Raw genomic sequence first — 24,663 nt, 5'->3', positions numbered from 1 at the left:
AAATGTGCCACAGCTCCTCACTGTCTGGTTTTCAAGACAACACAACTGTCGCTTAACATGTACTGAAGAGGTAAGGCTTAAGGACAGCGAGCCATAGAATACTGTTTGATTCGAGTGATTGCAGACCGCGGGGCTTTTGCTACGAGCCACCAAGACCTTTCATAAGTACAGTCAATGCTGTCTCTGTATTCTATGCCTGGACACGATTTCACTGGGGTTTACACTGTGACAGCTTTGAAAACTGTACTTTGCTTCTTAATAGAGGAGGGAAGGTTAAATATCTCGGGGCCATCTACTTTCACATTGCAGTTTTTACAGTGCTGACTTTAAAGTACAGTACATTAACATCCCAACTGAGCCTTACTTTACCAAGCTCCTTACCTGTGATTAAATTCTATGGCTCGCTGTCCTTAAGCCTTACCTCTTCAGTACATGTCAAGCGATGGTGGTATAGTGGTAAGCATAGCTGACTTCTAAGCAGTTGACCCGGGTTCGGTTCCTGGCTGTCGCATAAAGGCTGTTTGAGTCTTTATAAATGTGCGACAGCTCCTAACTGTGTCTGGTTTTCAAGACAACACAACTACCCCTTCTACATACTGTTTGATTAGAGTGATTGCAGACCATGGGGCTTTTGCTACCAGCCACCAAGACCTTTCATAAGTGCAGTCAATGCTGTGTCTGTATTCTATGCCTGTACACGATTTCACTGGGGTTTGCACTGCCACAGCATTGAAAACTGTACTTTGCTTCTTACTAGAGGAGGGAAGGTTAAATATCTTGAGGAACATCTTCTCTCACATTGCAGTTTTTACAGTGCTGACTTTAAAGTACAGTACCTTAACATCCCAACTGAGCCTTACTTTACCAAGTTCCTTACCTGTGATTAAATTCTATGGCTTGCTGTCCTAAAGCCTTACCTCTTCAGTACATGTCAAGCGATGGTGGTATAGTGGTAAGCATAGCTGCCTTCCAAGCAGTTCACCTGGGTTCGATTCCCGGCCGTCGCATAGAGGCTGTTTGAATCTTTATAAATGTGCGACAGCTCCTCACTTTGTCTGGTTTTCAAGACAACACAACCACCCCTTCTACATACTGTTTGATAAGAGTGATTGCAGATCGTGGCTTTTGCTACGAGCCACCAAGACCTTTCATAAGTACAGTCAATGCTGTGTCTGTATTCTATGCCTGTACACGATTTCACTGGGGTTTGAACTGCGACAGCATTGAAAACTGTACTTTGCTTCTTACTGGAGGAAGGAAGTTCAAATATCTTGGGGAACATCTACTCTCACACACATTGCAGTTTTTACAGTGCTGACTTTAAAGTACAGTACCTTAACATCCCAACTGAGCCTTACTTTACCATGTTCCTTACCTGTGATTAAATTCTATGGCTCGCTGTCCTAAAGCCTTACCTCTTCAGCACTTGTCAAGCGATGGTGGTATAGTGGTAAGCATAGCTGCTTTCCAAGCAGTTGACCCGGGTTCGATTCCCGGCCGTTGCATAGAGGCTGTTTGAATCTTTATAAATGTGCCACAGCTCCTCACTGTCTGGTTTTCAAGACAACACAACTGTCGCTTAACATGTACTGAAGAGGTAAGGCTTAAGGACAGCGAGCCATAGAATACTGTTTGATTCGAGTGATTGCAGACCGCGGGGCTTTTGCTACGAGCCACCAAGACCTTTCATAAGTACAGTTAATGCTGTGTCTGTATTCTATGCCTGGACACGATTTCACTGGGGTTTGCACTGCCACAGCATTGAAAACTGTACTTTGCTTCTTACTGGACGACGGAAGTTTAAATATCTTGGGGTCCATCTACTTTCACATTGCAGTTTTTACAGTGCCAATTTTAAAGTATAGTACAATAACATCCCAACTGAGCCTTACTTTACCAAACTCCTTACCTTTGCAGAGTCATACTCATTTTATTGGCAGTGTGGCATATTCATACTATTGGGCTTGTAAACTGGTGATCATAAACTCAACATGATTAAATTCTATTACTCGCTTTCCTAAAGCCTTACTTCTTCAGTACATGTTAAGCGATGGTGGTATGGTGGTAAGCATAGCTTCCTTCCAAGCAGTTAACCCGGGTTCGATTCCTGGCCGTCGCATAGAGGCTGTTTGAATCTTTATAAATGTGCCACAGCTCCTCACTGTCTGGTTTTCAAGACAACACAACTGTCGCTTAACATGTACTGAAGAGGTAAGGCTTAAGGACAGCGAGCCATAGAATACTGTTTGATTCGAGTGATTGCAGACCGCGGGGCTTTTGCTACGAGCCACCAAGACCTTTCATAAGTACAGTCAATGCTGTCTCTGTATTCTATGCCTGGACACGATTTCACTGGGGTTTACACTGTGACAGCTTTGAAAACTGTACTTTGCTTCTTAATAGAGGAGGGAAGGTTAAATATCTCGGGGCCATCTACTTTCACATTGCAGTTTTTACAGTGCTGACTTTAAAGTACAGTACATTAACATCCCAACTGAGCCTTACTTTACCAAGCTCCTTACCTGTGATTAAATTCTATGGCTCGCTGTCCTTAAGCCTTACCTCTTCAGTACATGTCAAGCGATGGTGGTATAGTGGTAAGCATAGCTGCCTTCCAAGCAGTTGACCCGGGTTCGATTCCCGGCCATCGCATAGAGGCTGTTTGAGTCTTTATAAATGTGCGACAGCTCCTCACTTTGTCTGGGTTTCAAGACAACACAACCACTACCACAACCACCCCTTCTACGTACTGTTTGATTAGAGTGATTGCAGACCACCACCAAGGCCACCAAGACCTTTCATAAGTACAGTCAATGCTGTCTCTGTATTCTATCCCTGTACACGATTTCACTGGGGTTTGCACTGCCACAGCATTGAAAACTGTACTTTGCTTCTTACTAGAGGAGGGAAGGTTAAATATCTTGGGGAACATCTACTCTCATATTGCAGTTTTTACAGTGCTGACTTTAAAGTACAGTACCTTAACATCCCAACTGAGCCTTACTTTACCAAGTTCCTTACCAGTGATTAAATTCTATGGCTTGCTGTCCTAAAGCCTTACCTCTTCAGTACATGTCAAGCGATGGTGGTATAGTGGTAAGCATAGCTGCCTTCCAAGCAGTTGACCCGGGTTCGATTCCCGGCCGTCGCATAGAGGCTGTTTGAGTCTTTATAAATGTGCGACATCTCCTCACTTTGTCTGGGTTTCAAGACAACACAACCACCCCTTCAACATACTGAGTGATTGCACACCGTGGGGCTTTTGCTACGAGCCCCCAAGACCTTTCATAAGTACAGTCAATGCTGTGTCTGTATTCTATGCCTGTACACGATTTCACTGGGGTTTGAACTGCGACAGCATTGAAAACTGTACTTTGCTTCTTACTGGAGGATGGAAGTTTAAATATCTTGGGGTCCATCTACTTTCACATTGCAGTTTTTACAGTGCCAATTTTAAAGTATTGTACAATAACATCCCAACTGAGCCTTACTTTACCAAACTCCTTACCTTTGCAGAGTCATACTCATTTTATTGGCAGTGTGGCATATTTATACTATTGGGCTTGTAAACTGGTGATCATAAACTCAACATGATTAAATTCTATGGCTTGCTGTCCTAAAGCCTTACCTCTTCAGTACATGTCAAGCGATGGTGGTATAGTGGTAAGCATAGCTGCCTTCCAAGCAGTTGACCCGGGTTCGATTCCCGGCCATCGCACAGAGGCTGTTTGAGTCTTTATAAATGTGCGACAGCTCCTCACTTTGTCTGGGTTTCAAGACAACACATCCATCACCACAACCACCCCTTCTACGTACTGTTTGATAAGAGTGATTGCAGACCACCACCAAGGCCACCAAGACCTTTCATAAGTACAGTCAATGCTGTCTCTGTATTCTATCCCTGTACACGATTTCACTGGGGTTTGCACTGCCACAGCATTGAAAACTGTACTTTGCTTCTTACTAGAGGAGGGAAGGTTAAATATCTTGGGGAACATGTACGCTCATATTGCAGTTTTTATAGTGCTGACTTTAAAGTACAGTACCTTAACATCCCAACTGAGCCTTACTTTACAAAGTTCCTTACCTGTGATTAAATTCTATGGCTTGCTGTCCTAAAGCCTTACCTCTTCAGTACATGTCAAGCGATGGTGGTATAGTGGTAAGCATAGCTGCCTTCCAAGCAGTTGACCCGGGTTCGGTTCCTGGCTGTCGCATAAAGGCTGTTTGAGTCTTTATAAATGTGCGACAGCTCCTAACTGTGTCTGGTTTTCAAGACAACACAACTACCCCTTCTACATACTGTTTGATTAGAGTGATTGCAGACCATGGGGCTTTTGCTACCAGCCACCAAGACCTTTCATAAGTCCAGTCAATGCTGTGTCTGTATTCTATGCCTGTACACGATTTCACTGGGGTTTGAACTGCGACAGCATTGAAAACTGTACTTTGCTTCTTACTGGAGGATGGAAGTTTAAATATCTTGGGGTCCATCTACTTTCACATTGCAGTTTTTACAGTGCCAATTTTAAAGTATTGTACAATAACATCCCAACTGAGCCTTACTTTACCAAACCCCTTACCTTTGCAGAGTCATACTCATTTTATTGGCAGTGTGGCATATTTATACAATTGGGCTTGTAAACTGGTGATCATGAACTCAACATGATTAAATTCTATTACTCGCTTTCCTAAAGCCTTACCTCTTCGGCTCTCGTCAAGCGATGGTGGTATAGTGGTAAGCATAGCTGCCTTCCAAGCAGTTGACCCGGGTTCGATTCCCGGCAGTCACATAGAGGCTGTTTGAATCTTCATAAATGTGTGACATCTCCTCACTTTGTCTAGGTTTCAAGACAACACAACCACCCCTTCTACATACTGCTTGATTAGAGTGATTGCAGACCGCAGGGCATTTGCTACGAGCCACCAAGACCTTTCATAAGTACAGTCAATGCTGTGTCTGTATTCTATGCCTGTACACGATTTCACTGGGGTTTGAACTGCGACAGCATTGAAAACTGTACTTTGCTTCTTACTGGAGGACGGAAGTTTAAATATCTTGGGGAACATCTACTCTCACACACATTGCAGTTTTTACAGTGCTGACTTTAAAGTACAGTACCTTAACATCCCAACTGAGCCTTACCTTACCATGTTCCTTACCTGTGATTAAATTCTATGGCTCGCTGTCCTAAAGCCTTACCTCTTCAGCACTTGTCAAGCGATGGTGGTATAGTGGTAAGCATAGCTGCTTTCCAAGCAGTTGACCCGGGTTCGATTCCCGGCCGTTGCATAGAGGCTGTTTGAATCTTTATAAATGTGCCACAGCTCCTCACTTTGTCTGGGTTTCAAGACAACACAACCACCCCTTCAACATACTGAGTGATTGCAGACCGTGGGGCTTTTGCTACGAGCCACCAAGACCTTTCATAAGTACAGTCAATGCTGTGTCTGTATTCTATGCCTGTACACGATTTCACTGGGGTTTGACCTGCGACAGCATTGAAAACTGTACTTTGCTTCTTACTGGAGGATGGAAGTTTAAATATCTTGGGGTCCATCTACTTTCACATTGCAGTTTTTACAGTGCCAATTTTAAAGTATTGTACAATAACATCCCAACTGAGCCTTACTTTACCAAACTCCTTACCTTTGCAGAGTCATACTCATTTTATTGGCAGTGTGGCATATTTATACTATTGGGCTTGTAAACTGGTGATCATAAACTCAACATGATTAAATTCTATTACTCGCTTTCCTAAAGCCTTACCTCTTCGGCTCTTGTCAAGCGATGGTGGTATAGTGGTAAGCATAGCTGCCTTCCAAGCAGTTGACCCGGGTTCGATTCCCGGCAGGCACATAGAGGCTGTTTGAATCTTTATAAATGTGTGACATCTCCTCACTTTGTCTAGGTTTCAAGACAACACAACCACCCCTTCTACATACTGCTTGATTAGAGTGATTGCAGACCGCAGGGCATTTGCTACGAGCCACCAAGACCTTTCATAAGTACAGTCAATGCTGTGTCTGTGTTCTATGCCTGGACACGATTTCACTGGGGTTTGCACTGCCACAGCATTGAAAACTGTACTTTGCTTCTTACTAGAGGAGGGAAGGTTAAATATCTTAGGGAACATGTACGCTCATATTGCAGTTTTTATAGTGCTGACTTTAAAGTACAGTACCTTAACATCCCAACTGAGCCTTACTTTACCATGTTCCTTACCTGTGATTAAATTCTATGGCTCGCTGTCCTAAAGCCTTACCTCTTCAGCACTTGTCAAGCGATGGTGGTATAGTGGTAAGCATAGCTGCTTTCCAAGCAGTTGACCCAGGTTCGATTCCCGGCCGTTGCATAGAGGCTGTTTGAATCTTTATAAATGTGCCACAGCTCCTCACTGTCTGGTTTTCAAGACAACACAACTGTCGCTTAACATGTACTGAAGAGGTAAGGCTTAAGGACAGCAAGCCATAGAATACTGTTTGATTCGAGTGATTGCAGACCGCGGGGCTTTTGCTACGAGCCACCAAGACCTTTCATAAGTACAGTTAATGCTGTGTCTGTATTCTATGCCTGGACACGATTTCACTGGGGTTTGCACTGCCACAGCATTGAAAACTGTACTTTGCTTCTTACTGGACGACGGAAGTTTAAATATCTTGGGGTCCATCTACTTTCACATTGCAGTTTTTACAGTGCCAATTTTAAAGTATAGTACAATAACATCCCAACTGAGCCTTACTTTACCAAACTCCTTACCTTTGCAGAGTCATACTCATTTTATTGGCAGTGTGGCATATTCATACTATTGGGCTTGTAAACTGGTGATCATAAACTCAACATGATTAAATTCTATTACTCGCTTTCCTAAAGCCTTACTTCTTCAGTACATGTTAAGCGATGGTGGTATGGTGGTAAGCATAGCTTCCTTCCAAGCAGTTAACCCGGGTTCGATTCCTGGCCGTCGCATAGAGGCTGGTTGAATCTTTATAAATGTGCCACAGCTCCTCACTGTCTGGTTTTCAAGACAACACAACTGTCGCTTAACATGTACTGAAGAGGTAAGGCTTAAGGACAGCGAGCCATAGAATACTGTTTGATTCGAGTGATTGCAGACCGCGGGGCTTTTGCTACGAGCCACCAAGACCTTTCATAAGTACAGTCAATGCTGTGTCTGTATTCTATGCCTGGACACGATTTCACTGGGGTTTACACTGTGACAGCTTTGAAAACTGTACTTTGCTTCTTAATAGAGGAGGGAAGGTTAAATATCTCGGGGCCATCTACTTTCACATTGCAGTTTTTACAGTGCTGACTTTAAAGTACAGTACATTAACATCCCAACTGAGCCTTACTTTACCACGCTCCTTACCTGTGATTAAATTCTATGGCTCGCTGTCCTTAAGCCTTACCTCTTCAGTACATGTCAAGCGATGGTGGTATAGTGGTAAGCATAGCTGACTTCTAAGCAGTTGACCCGGGTTCGGTTCCTGGCTGTCGCATAAAGGCTGTTTGAGTCTTTATAAATGTGCGACAGCTCCTAACTGTGTCTGGTTTTCAAGACAACACAACTACCCCTTCTACATACTGTTTGATTAGAGTGATTGCAGACCATGGGGCTTTTGCTACCAGCCACCAAGACCTTTCATAAGTGCAGTCAATGCTGTGTCTGTATTCTATGCCTGTACACGATTTCACTGGGGTTTGCACTGCCACAGCATTGAAAACTGTACTTTGCTTCTTACTAGAGGAGGGAAGGTTAAATATCTTGGGGAACATCTACTCTCATATTGCAGTTTTTACAGTGCTGACTTTAAAGTACAGTACCTTAACATCCCAACTGAGCCTTACTTTACCAAGTTCCTTACCTGTGATTAAATTCTATGGCTTGCTGTCCTAAAGCCTTACCTCTTCAGTACATGTCAAGCGATGGTGGTATAGTGGTAAGCATAGCTGCCTTCCAAGCAGTTCACCTGGGTTCGATTCCCGGCCGTCGCATAGAGGCTGTTTGAATCTTTATAAATGTGCGACAGCTCCTCACTTTGTCTGGTTTTCAAGACAACACAACCACCCCTTCTACATACTGTTTGATAAGAGTGATTGCAGATCGTGGCTTTTGCTACGAGCCACCAAGACCTTTCATAAGTACAGTCAATGCTGTGTCTGTATTCTATGCCTGTACACGATTTCACTGGGGTTTGAACTGCGACAGCATTGAAAACTGTACTTTGCTTCTTACTGGAGGAAGGAAGTTTAAATATCTTGGGGAACATCTACTCTCACACACATTGCAGTTTTTACAGTGCTGACTTTAAAGTACAGTACCTTAACATCCCAACTGAGCCTTACTTTACCATGTTCCTTACCTGTGATTAAATTCTATGGCTCGCTGTCCTAAAGCCTTACCTCTTCAGCACTTGTCAAGCGATGGTGGTATAGTGGTAAGCATAGCTGCTTTCCAAGCAGTTGACCCAGGTTCGATTCCCGGCCGTTGCATAGAGGCTGTTTGAATCTTTATAAATGTGCCACAGCTCCTCACTGTCTGGTTTTCAAGACAACACAACTGTCGCTTAACATGTACTGAAGAGGTAAGGCTTAAGGACAGCGAGCCATAGAATACTGTTTGATTCGAGTGATTGCAGACCGCGGGGCTTTTGCTACGAGCCACCAAGACCTTTCATAAGTACAGTTAATGCTGTGTCTGTATTCTATGCCTGGACACGATTTCACTGGGGTTTGCACTGCCACAGCATTGAAAACTGTACTTTGCTTCTTACTGGACGACGGAAGTTTAAATATCTTGGGGTCCATCTACTTTCACATTGCAGTTTTTACAGTGCCAATTTTAAAGTATAGTACAATAACATCCCAACTGAGCCTTACTTTACCAAACTCCTTACCTTTGCAGAGTCATACTCATTTTATTGGCAGTGTGGCATATTCATACTATTGGGCTTGTAAACTGGTGATCATAAACTCAACATGATTAAATTCTATTACTCGCTTTCCTAAAGCCTTACTTCTTCAGTACATGTTAAGCGATGGTGGTATGGTGGTAAGCATAGCTTCCTTCCAAGCAGTTAACCCGGGTTCGATTCCTGGCCGTCGCATAGAGGCTGTTTGAATCTTTATAAATGTGCCACAGCTCCTCACTGTCTGGTTTTCAAGACAACACAACTGTCGCTTAACATGTACTGAAGAGGTAAGGCTTAAGGACAGCGAGCCATAGAATACTGTTTGATTCGAGTGATTGCAGACCGCGGGGCTTTTGCTACGAGCCACCAAGACCTTTCATAAGTACAGTCAATGCTGTCTCTGTATTCTATGCCTGGACACGATTTCACTGGGGTTTACACTGTGACAGCTTTGAAAACTGTACTTTGCTTCTTAATAGAGGAGGGAAGGTTAAATATCTCGGGGCCATCTACTTTCACATTGCAGTTTTTACAGTGCTGACTTTAAAGTACAGTACATTAACATCCCAACTGAGCCTTACTTTACCAAGCTCCTTACCTGTGATTAAATTCTATGGCTCGCTGTCCTTAAGCCTTACCTCTTCAGTACATGTCAAGCGATGGTGGTATAGTGGTAAGCATAGCTGACTTCTAAGCAGTTGACCCGGGTTCGGTTCCTGGCTGTCGCATAAAGGCTGTTTGAGTCTTTATAAATGTGCGACAGCTCCTAACTGTGTCTGGTTTTCAAGACAACACAACTACCCCTTCTACATACTGTTTGATTAGAGTGATTGCAGACCATGGGGCTTTTGCTACCAGCCACCAAGACCTTTCATAAGTGCAGTCAATGCTGTGTCTGTATTCTATGCCTGTACACGATTTCACTGGGGTTTGCACTGCCACAGCATTGAAAACTGTACTTTGCTTCTTACTAGAGGAGGGAAGGTTAAATATCTTGGGGAACATCTACTCTCACATTGCAGTTTTTACAGTGCTGACTTTAAAGTACAGTACCTTAACATCCCAACTGAGCCTTACTTTACCAAGTTCCTTACCTGTGATTAAATTCTATGGCTTGCTGTCCTAAAGCCTTACCTCTTCAGTACATGTCAAGCGATGGTGGTATAGTGGTAAGCATAGCTGCCTTCCAAGCAGTTCACCTGGGTTCGATTCCCGGCCGTCGCATAGAGGCTGTTTGAATCTTTATAAATGTGCGACAGCTCCTCACTTTGTCTGGTTTTCAAGACAACACAACCACCCCTTCTACATACTGTTTGATAAGAGTGATTGCAGATCGTGGCTTTTGCTACGAGCCACCAAGACCTTTCATAAGTACAGTCAATGCTGTGTCTGTATTCTATGCCTGTACACGATTTCACTGGGGTTTGAACTGCGACAGCATTGAAAACTGTACTTTGCTTCTTACTGGAGGAAGGAAGTTCAAATATCTTGGGGAACATCTACTCTCACACACATTGCAGTTTTTACAGTGCTGACTTTAAAGTACAGTACCTTAACATCCCAACTGAGCCTTACTTTACCATGTTCCTTACCTGTGATTAAATTCTATGGCTCGCTGTCCTAAAGCCTTACCTCTTCAGCACTTGTCAAGCGATGGTGGTATAGTGGTAAGCATAGCTGCTTTCCAAGCAGTTGACCCAGGTTCGATTCCCGGCCGTTGCATAGAGGCTGTTTGAATCTTTATAAATGTGCCACAGCTCCTCACTGTCTGGTTTTCAAGACAACACAACTGTCGCTTAACATGTACTGAAGAGGTAAGGCTTAAGGACAGCAAGCCATAGAATACTGTTTGATTCGAGTGATTGCAGACCGCGGGGCTTTTGCTACGAGCCACCAAGACCTTTCATAAGTACAGTTAATGCTGTGTCTGTATTCTATGCCTGGACACGATTTCACTGGGGTTTGCACTGCCACAGCATTGAAAACTGTACTTTGCTTCTTACTGGACGACGGAAGTTTAAATATCTTGGGGTCCATCTACTTTCACATTGCAGTTTTTACAGTGCCAATTTTAAAGTATAGTACAATAACATCCCAACTGAGCCTTACTTTACCAAACTCCTTACCTTTGCAGAGTCATACTCATTTTATTGGCAGTGTGGCATATTTATACTATTGGGCTTGTAAACTGGTGATCATAAACTCAACATCAGTACATGTTAAGCGATGGTGGTATGGTGGTAAGCATAGCTTCCTTCCAAGCAGTTAACCCGGGTTCGATTCCTGGCCGTCGCATAGAGGCTGTTTGAATCTTTATAAATGTGCCACAGCTCCTCACTGTCTGGTTTTCAAGACAACACAACTGTCGCTTAACATGTACTGAAGAGGTAAGGCTTAAGGACAGCGAGCCATAGAATACTGTTTGATTCGAGTGATTGCAGACCGCGGGGCTTTTGCTACGAGCCACCAAGACCTTTCATAAGTACAGTCAATGCTGTGTCTGTATTCTATGCCTGGACACGATTTCACTGGGGTTTACACTGTGACAGCTTTGAAAACTGTACTTTGCTTCTTAATAGAGGAGGGAAGGTTAAATATCTCGGGGCCATCTACTTTCACATTGCAGTTTTTACAGTGCTGACTTTAAAGTACAGTACATTAACATCCCAACTGAGCCTTACTTTACCAAGCTCCTTACCTGTGATTAAATTCTATGGCTCGCTGTCCTTAAGCCTTACCTCTTCAGTACATGTCAAGCGATGGTGGTATAGTGGTAAGCATAGCTGACTTCTAAGCAGTTGACCCGGGTTCGGTTCCTGGCTGTCGCATAAAGGCTGTTTGAGTCTTTATAAATGTGCGACAGCTCCTAACTGTGTCTGGTTTTCAAGACAACACAACTACCCCTTCTACATACTGTTTGATTAGAGTGATTGCAGACCATGGGGCTTTTGCTACCAGCCACCAAGACCTTTCATAAGTGCAGTCAATGCTGTGTCTGTATTCTAAGCCTGGACACGATTTCACTGGGGTTTTCACTGCCACAGCCTTGAAAACTGTACTTTGCTTCTTACTAGAGGAGGGACGGTTAAATATCTCAGGGAACATCTACTTTCACATTGCAGTTTTTACAGTGCTGATTTTAAAGTATAGTACATCCCAACTGAGCCTTACTTTACCAAGCTCCTTACCTGTGGAACACAGTGACCACGGCTGAATCGGGACTGAGACAAGCGATGCTGAATGTGACCACTGTGAAACCTTTTATTTCTCTGATTAACAGCATTATCGAGGCTGGTGTTCGCACTCTATGTCTCTCTACCAAAGCGCTGTCTCTCTCGCTTTCTTTACTTGTCGGACACAAATCCATATAAACTTTTCCGTGTCACTATTCTGCAGCGTATTTGTAAATCGGACAGCGATAGAAGCTGGGTACGTGAATTACATAAGTGACACATGAAAACTAACTATGCTGGTGTATTTCAGCCATTGTTATGAAACATGTAATGGATATTTTGTTTGTAGGATTTGCTTGTAATATTACGTTTTGTATGCCATATATCCTTTTAAAGGTGTTAATATTCAAGATTCAAGATATTTATTGACATATGTTCAGTTAAAACAGACTGTCACGCAATGAAATTCTTAATTTGCACGTTCCCCATAATCACTACAACAATAAAAAAATATATATTTATACAAAGTAATCAAAAAACAGTATGAGTAAAATATAATTAAACAAAAAACTAGAATAAAATTTAAGATAAATGTACAGACTAAAATTATAAATCTATATTTAAATATAAACTTCGACTTAACATTTGACTTAAGTTTAAAAACAGCAATAGAATCTTAAAGCAGATCTATAGTAAGGCAAGAAGTTGGACAATATTGCACAATTATTTGAGTTTTTAACAGCAGCCGTGTGTGTGAAGTGATGTCGGCAGTTCAGTGACGTGTGTGTGTGTGTGTGGGGGGGTGGTAATGAGTAATGTAAATCAGTCTGTTGGGATGGGGGTGATGTGATGTGTGAATCAGTTCAGGGATGTGGGGTCTTGATGAAGGAGCTGTTCACCAGCCTGATGGCCTGTGGGTAAGAGCTGTTTGTCATCCTTGTGGTTCTGGATCCCAGACTCTGGTAGTATCTGCCTGATGGCAGCAGTGTGCAGAGTCTGTGCTGTGGGTGTGTATTGTCTTTTATGATGTTGTGTGCTCTTCTTGTGGCCCTGGTGGAGTAAATGTCCTGAAGTGAGCGGAAGGCTGCTCCAGAGATGGACTGTGCAGTTTTGATCACACGCTGGAGGGTCTTCCTGTCTTGGGCAGTGCAGTTTCCATACCAGATTGTGATGGAGCTGGTGAGAATGCTTTCAACCGTGCATCTGTAGAAGTTGCTGAGAATTTTTAATCTGTGTATTGTGAGACCAGATGAGGTCCTCACTGATGTAAGTCCCGAGGAATTTAAAGGTTTCCACCCTGTCCACTTCTGTCTTGCCTATTCACAGTGCATGGTGGTGTACACTCTACCCACCTGTGATCAATCCGATGACTGTAGTATCGTATCTATCGGGATCCCTATGCTTACAGTTCTTGTTTGTGATGTACGGTTGACGACCCTCAACCGACATTCTCCTCAGAGCTGTACGCACCTCTGCTGTTGTCACGGTAAGTGGTGAGTCCTGTGCACACTCTGTGGTCAGAGGTCCTCCCTGTTGGTTGGTGTTGAGGGTCTCAAAGTGGGCGTAGAACTCATTCAGCTCATCTGGTAGGGAGGGCTGGCTGGTCGTGGCCCCTCAGCTCCCCTGCTGGTAGTCTGTGATGTGATGTAGACCTTGCCACATGCATCAGGAATATGCAGTGGAGTAGAAACCCTCTAGCTCCAGTCTCTGATGGACCTACTCAGGTCATATCTGGCCTTCTTGTAGTCCTCAGCGCTGCCTGAGGCAAATGCAGCAGAACGAGCACGTAGCATGGACCAAACTTCAATAGTTAATCCAGTGCTTTTGGTTTGGGTAAATCGTGCAACGTTTTGTGGGTACAATATTTTCCTCACATGTACTGATGTAGCCCGTTACACTGGAAGCATATTCCTCAAAGTTCACAGTACAGTCATCCCTCATAGTAGCAGCTTTAAAAATGTCCCAATTTGTAATCCCAAAGCAGTCCTGAAGCACCCGTTCAGTCTCTTTATTCCACACTTTAACAGTAGTACTTTAACAGTAGGGGCTTGCTTGAGGCATTGTCTGTATGCAGGCATGCCGGTGTCCAGGTGTGCGGTCTTGTGTTTGTTAATGACGTCATGCAGCAGCCTCAGTGCTGTGGTAGTGTCCGCCCGTGGTGGGACGTAATCACACAGTAAAAACACCGAACTCCCTCGGCAGGTAGAAGGGTCTGCATTTCACCATTAAAAGTTTGATATCACTTGAGCAGTATCTTTCAACTACCTGTACGTCTGAACACCAGCTGTTGTTTCAAAACAAAGTAGTTGTCAGGGAGATGACGCAAACACGTCAGCCACGGAGGGCGCCATGTTGGTTCCTGTAGAATACAGTGGAGAGAGTAAATGGGTCAGGGTTCCAAAGACAGAGGATTCTACAATTATGCAGATTTTTTACAAGGAGGTAAAGTACAATTATGCTACTTAATTCTTCTCCTTCAAAATTGTAACTATTGTACTTTTTACTCCTCTTTATTTATTTGATAATTTTGGTTACTATTAAGTTACTGAAAGATATATTTTCCGAAATACAGAATATAATCCACAAATAAATTATGGTGTAGTGTTATAGATGAAAATATAACTTTATTGACACATTTATTGATCTATTGATAACACATTTACTTACCAGCTAAACTGTATAAAGTATTTAAATTACCTTATAACCAGCTTAAATATTAATCTTGTTCAATGTTGATGATATGTATGATATGGATAAACTGGAAAACTTAAACTTAAACCTGATCCTGCATCCTGCAAGATAAGAATACAGAGAGAGGGAAAAAGGAAAGACACAAACTAGGGAGAGAATGAGACGAGGTTAATGACATATAAAAAGTCATATTCATATCCTGAGTGTGACAGAGTGAATGTGCGTTCACCACAGGAAAATCCCCCAGCAGTCTTGGTCTATAGCAGCATAACTAAGAAATAGTCCAGGTTTCCCTGAACCAGCTCTAACTATAAGCTTGATCAAAAAGGAAAGTTTTAAGTCTAACTTTAAATACAGAGAGAGGCTCCACCTCCCGAATTGTCATTGGAAGCTGGTTCCACAGGAGAGGAGCCTGTTAACTGAAGGCTCTGCCTCCCATTCTGCTCTTACAGACTCTGGGAACCACAAGTAAACCTGTATTTTGTGACCTAAGTGGTCTGTTAGGGTGATAAGGTAAGACTCTAGGTCTTTCAGATATGACTATTAAGTGCTTTGTATGTAAGGAGGAGGATTTTAAATTGAATTCTAAACTGTACGGGGAGCCAGTGTAGAGAAGCTAACAATGGAGTTATATGGTCTCTCTTTCTAGTTCCTGTCAGAACTCGTGCTGCAGCATTTTGAATTAACTGAAGGATTCTAACAGACTTGTTGGAACATCCTGGTTATAAGGAGTTACAGTAATCTAATCTAGATCTAGATGTAAATCAGAGTACCTTTTCCCCTTTGTTTGAGCATTATATGTGTATTCATGCTGTGAACTCTCAGTGAAGTTGTCTTTTCTGTTTAAGTGATGGCAAAATTCCGTTGTCCTGAAAGATTCTTCTGGTCTTCTTTTGGTTTGTGGACAAAACAAGACTTTTGAGAACATCATCATTTCCAGATTTGTGGAACATCAATCAACTTTTTTTTAAGGATTTCTGATATTTTATGGACCAACAGATTAATCGAGAAAATAATCAACAGATGAATTGATTATGAAAATAATAAATAATCATTAGTTCTATTATTTTGTAAACAATAGTGTTGAGGGGTCTTCTCCAGAGGCCTTGTCTTCAGAGTGATCACCATCACATGCATCTGAACAGTCATCAAGTTCAGACTCCACAATAATACTTGAATCTACTAAAACCCAATGGAAAAAGCTGATTGAGGGACCCAGTGACAGCAGCACTGCAAAGGATGTACGTTTTTTTAAACTATATAGTCTAATATGTTTTATGTTTTGTTTTAGTTTTTTATTAAAAATGTCAACAACAGCCCGTGATGAAAATATGCCTCATGCCAATATCTGATCTTGATTGAATTACAAATGAACTTATTTTCACAAGTTATTTATTTCCCCCTGCATCTTAAGTAGGTTTGTCAGCCTCTGTCTCTTTTTGTTTCAGACTGTAAAGGTATCCCTGCATACAAAGCCAGGTGGTGACCAAATACTCAAAGAATATGAGCAAACAATGTGTCTTTCTGATGGTACAAGAAGAAAGATGGTTAATATTCTTGTGGCAGACATGGTAGAGAGAATGTGCTTTTTTTGTTTTGTTTTGTTTTTAATGCTTAGGTATGTATGTGTCTATTCACATTGTGAAGTGTTGGCTGGTTAGCTTTTTGATAAATTTCTCAACCAGTATAGCATTGTGTGCCTTCAGAAATAATTTTTATTTGCTTTCCTTCATTAAAAAAATGTGATTCCAAATGTGGTTGCAATTTCTGTTTACAATGCTGATGATTAGAGGTAAAAAACAGTAACAAAACAAATTCATCGCAAATTCATGGCAGTAACATGGCAAATTCTCAAAATACTCTTATGTAATTGTAAGTATAATCTTAAGTCTTAGGTATGCAGCAATTTGCTCAGTATGCTCTATGCTCTGAAATATGTTTAAAATCATACCTAGAAATCGTCACATGAACAGACATGCCATGGGGCCAATTGTCCCGAAATTAATTTAAACACTTTGCAGGCATGTGACATGGATCTTTAGCACTGTTATAGCAATAATATGCAATGCATAATTACTTTGAGAAGTTGTTGCAGATGTTGTGTTGGTTTTACATGCATCAATAAAAATTCCATGAAAGCAGACAATAAAAGGTTTCCTCAAACACTTGAAACTATGTGGGGTAAGTCACTGATATGAATGTTGCAATCTTTGGCTATCACTATCATGATGAATTTGTCCCTTTTCAGGAGGATCCCTCCAGTAAATGTCCACATTACATATGCACTTGGCATTACAACCTTGTTCCCGAACTTGGAGGATCCAGGTTCAAAGAATGGCTATGTAAGGCTATATAAGAAACATCCATGCTATCATTACTTTATGCAAGCACTGCAATCTTTGCCCATGGTGCAACCAAGGCATTGTCTTATGAGTTACTATGAGTTCCTTTCAGTTTTGTCAATCAGGCAGTTGTCTTGTCTGATGACCTTTAGCAGGCATCTTGTAAGATGCAGGGTTTCATTTTAAGCGATTATGGAATGCACTTGATATCATGTATGATACAATCAAAGTTATACTAAACATTACACAATTTACTCTAATGAGTGTTAGTAACAGTATTTGTTAGCAGAAGCTCTTCCGGTGTTCTACAATAGAGACGGGATTTATGATCTTGAGGAGCCGTTCCTTTCAAAGAGCCATTCAAAAGACTGGCTCACTATTTTGGATCTTTGTATAAAATGTGTCTTAGTGTAAATAAAGCTCTTTTGACTTGTCAATCATGCAACACCTTTTTATTTGTGGCACAATAAAAAACTAAACACGCTACAATGAACTTCCTTGCAAAACTATACTAAACTAAAAATATATTAATATAGAAAAACTTTTACAAAACAAGTTTCAAGTATAACCCTGCATAGGACTGCTGATCTGTCCTTTAATTAATGCAAATTTTAGTAAACAATATTTGAGACAGACTTGAAAGAAATATTATTTTGGCATATGTTACATTTTGCTTTGCCATTCTTTTCATCCAAAAAGTGCATCCAAATGCTGCTGCGCTTCCTTTGGCTCGTAGCTGCACTAAATAATTGTATCTACAGTATAAGTCAAAGTATAGGGACTATTAATTATTTTCCTTACACATTTCTTAAATTAAAAAGAAATACTGGAAAAATAATTTTATACAAATAATTTGCTTTAAACCAATATATTTCTTCAAATATACTTTGACAGCTCTGGTATGATGTGGCTTCCCATGTGCTGCCATCTAAAAAAAAAGTCCCCTATTATAATCTAAATATATTTTAATCTAATTAGAATCTAATTATTATTATGATGATGATGATGCGGATGATTATTATTATTATTATTATAATTATTATTAATATTGATAATAGCATTATTAATAATAATCATAATAATAGTAATAATTGTAATCATAATAATAATCTACTTTAGTAGGAAATATAGAAGTAAAAGTGAGTAAAATATAGGTTCAGAATGCATCAGAAGCCACCAAATGCCACCATTTTATTCAAAATGTTTGAAATCATTGAAGGTTGGCTTATCTGAAGAGATTGTTTATTGTTATGTCTGGAATTTAATTTTGACCCTATACTGAAATGAATGGAAACCAGTAGCTATCTTGGAGGAAAGATAATTGAATCAATTAAAAAAAAACAACATTGTGATATGGAAAATAGCTGGAAATAGATAATCAATACATATGTGGTTTTAAGTTAAAGGAATTGCTATGGTGTTCATTTTCATTGTTTAGTGTGGGACTGTGAGGTGGCTGCCATCCTTTTGCTTCTTCACCTGCTACCTCCAACATCCAAGGGCAGGAAGACCTCCTCCAAGGTTAGCGTATCAGATGCCGTGGATCGCCTAGTGAAGTTCATGAATGTATGGTCTTGGAATTTAATTAAATGTTTAACTTAAGGCATGAACCGATATTTGGCTTTCAAGGGACAAAACTGATTATTTACATGGTAAATGTGCCTGACATGCAGAGTTTCAGATTCAACACCAAATTCTAAGCTTCCTCAAGGAAACTGGTCCTGCTCAGCCATTTCTCCTGTGTATTGAATGAAGAAGTAACAGCATCCAGAATTTCTACATTGTCCTAGACCAAAAGGTCATCCCCTGTTCGATGCATACTGGTGTGGCTGCCTTTGATGAGCTATTCAAGGCACATTTTGCTTTTGCTGTGTCCTGTGTCATGTGTTGTGCAACTTTCACACATTCATTCAGGCGATCGTGTATGGCATCGATGTTGGCAGTGAGAGTCCTCAGGTCAAAGAAATCACAGCAAGAATTATTCACAGTGCAGTTTAAAGAGGAAGGTATCTTTGACTCGAAATAATGTTTGCAGGGTACACCAAACAAGTTGTTCAATGTTATTCAAACATTTGAAGACGCATTCAGCATGGTTTGTACCCATACAGGAAGGAGTTTACGTTTGAATTGTGGAGAACCTGGATGCTCATTTGTTTTCTGCACATACTCTGGTTTTGAGTTGTCCAAAATGTGTAACCGCAATACTATACCAGACAAAGTATCACGTTTCCGGGTAGTATCGCCATACTGCAGCCTTTTTTTATTATTATTATTTTTATGAACTGCAATGTATTTGTACAAGTACCCTACCTGCATCAGGAAAATTGGGCTACACATTTGGTGCATGAGATTTGAAGGGAAGCACAACTTCTTCAAAAAGTCTGCAAAGAACTTTAAAAACATAACAAAAACACTTGAAAAGAAGCACCAGTTGGCTTTTTTGTTGAATTAACAATGGGTGAGTGTAAACAAATTAACAGTTTCAAAAGTGTTAATTTAACACTCAAAAGAGTGGACACATAGGCGACATCGACCGGAAGCTCCAATTAACGCTGCGTTTGTGTGTGTATCTGCGTCATTACCTTGTTTATGAAACACTAAAGTTTCAGAACAAACAGTTCAGCCACTGCTGAGAAAAATAGGGTTTCCTTGTTTTCCTGGGCTCTGCGAAGGCACTTCCAGATTGATGATGTCATCAGAAATCCTCACCACGCCTCTCACCACCGTAGCACCTCCTGGTGCGGGCAATAGTCCGAGCACATCCGGTTGCGTACATTCAACCGCAGAAGAAGAAGAACTACTGTCGTTGTAGCTGCTGAGATGCAGAGCATCCACCGTGCCAGAGGGGGAGCTGTGTATCTGAGAGCTGGCCTATCTGTTACGTCACTGGGTGTGATTTTGGTCTGAAACAGTGCAGCTGATGAGAGCGTCAGTGAGGAGATATTTTGATCGGCTCGTTTGCAGCGACAAGGAGGTTTTTAACCATGAAAACAAGGTCCCGTTTTGGCCAACTCCAGAATCTCCTAAAAAGGGAGGAATCATAAACAGGTTTTACCCCTTAGAGACGGGCTTAACACGATGGCGACAGAGATACATCCAACAGTTTGGCTGCTGAAGAGCTGCTATTTTCAATTTTGCTGTTGCTTAACCTGGGTGAGATGTGATCTGGCATTGGCCAGGCCAGGCAAAAGTCATTAGGCGTCGTTACTAGATAGCCATTGCTCCTAGTAAACTGCAAGATGCTCGTTTGTTGATATGTTTTTATGATGCTCTGCAAATGTCATCTGGATCATTGGTCTGATTGTGGCGCAATCCAGTTGCGTACGGAGGCATTTTGATATACGTTTGTTCATGTCTCCATCAAATTGGAGGTGTCTACACTCTTTGCAGAGTCATACTCAATTTATTGGCAGTGTGGCATAGTTGTACTATTGTGCTTCTAAACTGGTGATCATAAACGCAACATGATTAAATTATATGACTCGCTGTCCTAAAGCCTCACCTCTTTCATTCATGACAAGCGATGGTGGTATAGTGGTAAGCATAGCTGCCTTCCAAGCAGTTGACCTGAGTTTGATTCCCGGCCATTGCATAGAGGCTGTTTTAATCTTTATAAACGTGCGACAGCTCCTCACTGTGTCTGTGTTTCATGAGAACACAACCACCCCTTCTACATACACTTTGACTAGAGCGATTGCGGACCACGGGGCTTTTGCTAAGACCTTTTCTTTATTTCTGGAGTCAGAGATGAGTTTAGTTGAAAAGATTTATTGGAAGCAGCTCAGATCTGTGAGAAGAAAACTGAGACTATGCCGAACAAGTAGATGTTGGGCATCCACTGTCAGTCTGCCTGTGAGTCCCAGAGTTAGGATATTTAAAGGGTTTTGGAGGGCTTTCTCTGCTGATACATAGCACTGACCTTTGGGAGGACTGTATAGTTGAGTTATCAGTCCTCTGTTCCAGTCAGGCCGGACACAACAAAAATATAAAGAGGCACATTTTGTAGATAAATGACTGGTGCCAGTGCTACACTGAGGCCTTTGTAAAAAGAGATTTGTGGCTGGCACCGTCCTGAGTTGTTGTTGAGGTTTGTTCTTAGGAATGTAATCACCTAAATTGAATGAAGGCCAAATCATAGGTTTTTCAATACGTCATTAACTAATAGTGATGACTAGGGACTAGGGATCTGATATTGAGTAGAGCTAACCATGTGAAGATAACAGGAGACACTGGTATATATCGTGGTTGACCTGCTATACTTAACAAATTAAGTATAGCATAACCCACCTGTTTAACCATTCTACAGCAGTCCTGTGGGCACACTGTAAAGAATCATTTATGTGGGGACAGGCTGCGTTGTGTTAATGATGCAGAGGCCTCATCTAAATTCGTTTTTTATTTAGGTATAAATAAAAAAGGGGGGGAGGTAGGTCCCCTCTAAGAAGTGTTAAGAGAATGAAGAATTAAACATGACATGTTAAGAGAATTAAGAATTTAAGAGATGTAAAGAATAAGGAATTAGAGAGAAATAAAATTAGGCTAGTAGTTACTAATGAGTAACATGCAGTCAGTTGAATATAAGGTGCCAGATTTCCAAAAGAAACTGTAAGTTATGGTTTTCATCTACTTAGTGAAAACTGAGCGCAAATTCGGTAGGGACAATCAAACCAGTAGGGAAATCTAAACGGTAGTGTTGGGATTAGGAGCGTGATTGGTTATGAATTTAGAATATTAATAATTAATTAATTATGGAATAATTAATCGGGGCACCACTCCTCTCAAACAGAGGAGAACAATCAGTTCTGAATTAACCATTAATTCATAACCTCCAAAAACAGTCTCATAAATTAAGCCGACTACCAATTTGGATTATGATTAATAATTAACTTAATAATAGATAAATCACAATACTACATCATTAGTTAGGTGAATTGAAGGATTGGAGTTCTACAGAGAAGAGGTTGGCAATATACACACTTGTTCAATATTAATCAGACCAGACGGTATATTTTAGAAAATATTTATTAAAAAGACATCAAAGATTGAAACAACAATATCTATTAAATGTAACTATATACAGTGTGTGTGTGTGTTTGGAAAAGAGAGAGAGTCTGTGTGTGAACAGGTCAAATGGTCAAGTCAGATAGCGGTAGACTACGGAAGGGGAGAACTCACAAAGAGACGCCACCTTGGCTAATAAAGACACCGAAGAAGAAGCTCGTCACATCCGTTGACTTGAGCCCCCGGGGAGTCCGCTTAATATTTTTGTTTTTTGTTTCTTTTCATAATATTAGGATTAGTATAGATTTAGATCAGTGGGAAAGTAAGTAAGGGGTTTGAGGCCCATGGCTTCTGGGAGCGGGGGGGATCAGAGTGGTAGTCAGCAAACAGTGTGTCGGGAAAAGGGGGAGAATAAGAGAATGGCATCGAGGGAGAGATCTGAAATGTCAGGAGATGAAGGAAATAAAATGAGGAAAACTGGAGCAAATGAAAAGTTTGTGGTGCTGTTTAAAGTGAAGGGGGCTAATCAGGGTGATCTGGGGTTTAAAGCAATAAATCCATTAAAAATAACTAATAACTAACTTTAGAGAACCAGATAGGCAGGGATTATATAATGGAATGCTGAGCGTTTGTTGCAAAAACAAGAAACAATGCTCGGGCAGTGGGGAAGTTGGTGGTTAAGGTGGAGAGTTTGGTTCCTAAAGGAAACCAGCAGGGGCTCAGGGGAGTTGTGTATGGAGTGTTTGCTGGCCTGACGGAGAAGGAAATCCTAGAAAACGTTAAGGGCGGCCAGGCAACTGAGGTACTGAGATTTAGGCGCAAGGAGGGAGCAGGTGGGGATCCACTGGTCCTATTAACATTCAGGGACAGTGTGCTGCTGCAGAGAATGTTTTTAGGAAGCATGGCATATCAGGTAAGGGAGTATGTCAGACCGCTGCTACGCTGCTATAATTGCCAGCGATTTGGACATGTGGCTGGGTCTTGTCGGGGGAAAAGAAAGTGTGCGGTGGAGACGTACAATCCAAAACTGTGAGGCAGAGGCTCCGAAGTGCCCTAATTGTGGTGGGGATCATGCAGCAGCGTTTCGTGGCTGTATGCACTCAGTCCAGGCTAGGCGAGTGTGTCATGTCCTCTTCCACCTCTGGGTGGTGTAGTTCTCCCTGTCTATATTTTCTGGTGGCTGCTCTTGTTCTCTGCCTCTCCCTAATGTGTTCCAGGTGTGGATCCTAATCATGGGGTGGAGCCACTATCTATAAGAGCAGGTCTTCTGCAGTATGAGGCTCTCTCTCTCATCTGAGGCGTGTCTCCACACCAACTGAAGCGCCTGCCATTTTGTTATGTTTTCACATTCATGATTGCTTCAAATTCCCATAATGTTTAATATTATTTTGTAAATAAATACCCCTAGACACGTTCTCCTTTTCACTCTGGTCATGGTTGTGTTGCAGTTAGGGTACCTGGTTGTAACAGAGTGCAGGCTGTGAGGGAGAATGACAAGGTGTCATATGCAGAGGCAGTCCAAAGAGTGGTTAGAGAACGCACAGCTTCCACTACCAGAGAAGGAGCAGCACCTGTTTTATTTAATATAATGATAAATGACATTTTCTGCAAAGTAGAGGGAGCATTCGGGTTGTCTTTGTTTGCTGATGATGGGGTTATTTGGAAAAGAGGGCGAAATGTTGAGTTTATTTTAAAGCAGATTCAAAGAGCATTAGTGTCAGTAGAGGAATGGGGGAACACATGGGTCTACACTGGAGAAGGTTAAAGCTTTAAAAATTCTGGGCATTTGGTTTGAAGAGTGGATGACTTGGGCTGTGCATGTAAATAAAATTTTGCTGAAGTGTGAAAAAGTGTTCAATGTTATCAGATTTTGAAAGAAACTGTAAGACATGGTATTCCTCTACAAAGTGGAAATTGAGTATAGAAGTTGTTAACTTAAGTTAAAGAGAAGAAGAAAAGGAAAATCTGTAAAAGAAAGAAGTGAAATCCCATGCATGGGTTTATTTAATCAAAGAAGTGAGACTGCAGATGAAAATAGATGATGAAAGTTGAGGTTAATAGCGTGCACGCATGGAGAAGAAGTCTATCAAGGATAAGATCTCTTAAGGATAATCTTAAGGATCTCAAGGATAATATTAGAAACAAAATTTGGTAGGAAAAAAAACGATATATAAATGGAATCGATATCAGATGACTGAGAGCAGAGGATGAGAAGAAGAGAACATTTTAACAAAAAGTGTTAAAATTTAAGATTTCTTTTAAAGTAAAATTTAAGATTTAGAATAAGTGTTGTCTTGCGTTGTTCTGTATTGTTCTGTGATGCTTTAATGTGTGTGCCATGGCTTTGTGTTGTTTTATGTGCATGTTGACATAAGCTCAGTCTTCAGTGCCTGTGTTGAAGAGGAAAAGCTGTTTTTGACATGAGGTCTGGACAGACATTATATGTAGAATATTTGGAATGAAGAAAAAACAGGGAAACATTTATAATCCAGATTAACAGTTGAGAAAATAATATTGATAATAGTAATTATTATAGCAGC

The 24,663-nt window shown here is 41.2% G+C and overlaps 5 non-coding genes across 5 annotated transcripts; all 5 read left to right on the top strand.

The window, feature by feature from the left end:
- Positions 1-1,433: 1,433 nt before the first annotated feature.
- Positions 1,434-1,505, top strand: trnag-ucc. Its single transcript has one exon. It is a non-coding gene; the product is annotated as a tRNA-Gly (tRNA).
- Positions 1,506-2,580: 1,075 nt separating this feature from the next.
- Positions 2,581-2,652, top strand: trnag-ucc. The gene has a single exon. It is a non-coding gene; the product is annotated as a tRNA-Gly (tRNA).
- Positions 2,653-3,079: 427 nt separating this feature from the next.
- On the top strand, positions 3,080-3,151 carry trnag-ucc. The gene has a single exon. It is a non-coding gene; the product is annotated as a tRNA-Gly (tRNA).
- Positions 3,152-3,646: 495 nt separating this feature from the next.
- On the top strand, positions 3,647-3,718 carry trnag-ucc. Its single transcript has one exon. It is a non-coding gene; the product is annotated as a tRNA-Gly (tRNA).
- Positions 3,719-5,221: 1,503 nt separating this feature from the next.
- Positions 5,222-5,293, top strand: trnag-ucc. The gene has a single exon. It is a non-coding gene; the product is annotated as a tRNA-Gly (tRNA).
- Positions 5,294-24,663: the final 19,370 nt, after the last annotated feature.

Source organism: Solea senegalensis, unplaced genomic scaffold (genome assembly GCF_019176455.1).
Source record: "Solea senegalensis isolate Sse05_10M unplaced genomic scaffold, IFAPA_SoseM_1 scf7180000014309, whole genome shotgun sequence".
NCBI classification, from domain to species: domain Eukaryota; kingdom Metazoa; phylum Chordata; class Actinopteri; order Pleuronectiformes; family Soleidae; genus Solea; species Solea senegalensis.
This window is presented reverse-complemented; position numbering and strand designations above follow the sequence as displayed.